We start from the raw sequence: 1210 nt of genomic DNA, 5'->3' as shown, positions 1-1210 counted from the left end.
CTTATAGACGGAGATACTCTCTGGTGGGTCAGTGATGGTCCTGAGATACCTTGTGCCCTGCTTGTCTTCTCCATCTGTCTTTTGTGTCAGGCTTTCTCTTCTTTTGTCCTCGCAGATGTCACACTTCAAACATCCCCGGCTCGCCAGGGACTCTGGAAGTGGTGGTGCCTCTTGTGTGTGAGTAGTCTGCAGGGTTAGGCATGGGTGCCAGCTATAAATAGTGTGATAATGACCTGCAAATAAACTGAAGGGCCGGGCTGTGATGGCAGGGAGGCTGTCACCATGTGTGGGAGATGTTGCTTTCCCTGCCGCTGGCAGTCCAGGAACGGCGGCTGTGAGCGTCCATGGAAAGCATCCAAGTCGCCATGTGTGCAGACGAGGAAGAATTCGAGCTCAGCCCCCACTCCTCCCAGCCCCTGCTATTTCTATCTCCCTTTATGTGTGTGTGTATGTGTGTGTTTTAAATAGATATGATCTTTAAATAGGCATGACTTCAGATGGTAGTTTTCAAAACCAAGTGATGGACTGCGGTCTCCAGGGTTTCGAGTCCAGACTGCCAGTGACTGAGTGCCCTTGAGGCAATGTCTAGCCTCTCATTACAACCTTGGTCCTCAGATCCAGCTGGATCAAAACCAAGATCCTTGGGATACAGCACCTGAATTATTTGGTGTTGGGCTTTGTTTTGCTTTGAGTGTCTGGGTTAAAAAGTTATTCCAAATTTCTGGCCAGGCAGATGATGAGTATCACTGGGGTGAAGCACATCCCTGTTCTTCAGGGCACCTGGAATGGGCTCAGAAACAAAACTCAGGCCAGCACAGTGGCTGGCTGGAGGCAATGGGCAACAAACAGGGCATGAAGCAGCACAGAACTTGCCTGCTTGTTTCAAACACATACGGTGGATTATAGTGCTTGTGATGTTTTACAGTCCAGATGAGGAACGTCCAGTGCTCCAGCAGCTTTCGCCTGGTTGGAACTGCCAGTTTACCCTGACCCAGAATGTCTTCTGGAGACGCCTCCTCCACCAGCAAGGACCGATCTGTTCATAAGAGACCTGACCACATTTGTGCTTGTATTGGGTTTGCGTGGCAAGGTCTTGGTAGTGGGGGGGCTACAGGGGTGGCATCTGTGAGAAGCTACTAGAAGTCTTCCCTGTGTCCGCCACTGGCCAAGGCCAAGCCAATCAGCGACAGTGCAAGTGCCTCTGGGATAA

Source organism: Egretta garzetta, unplaced genomic scaffold (assembly GCF_000687185.1).
Source record: "Egretta garzetta isolate BGI_Z169 unplaced genomic scaffold, ASM68718v1 scaffold323, whole genome shotgun sequence".
Classification (NCBI taxonomy): Eukaryota; Metazoa; Chordata; class Aves; order Pelecaniformes; family Ardeidae; genus Egretta; species Egretta garzetta.
The sequence above is the reverse complement of the archived record's forward strand: the minus strand, read 5'-3'. Positions refer to the sequence as shown.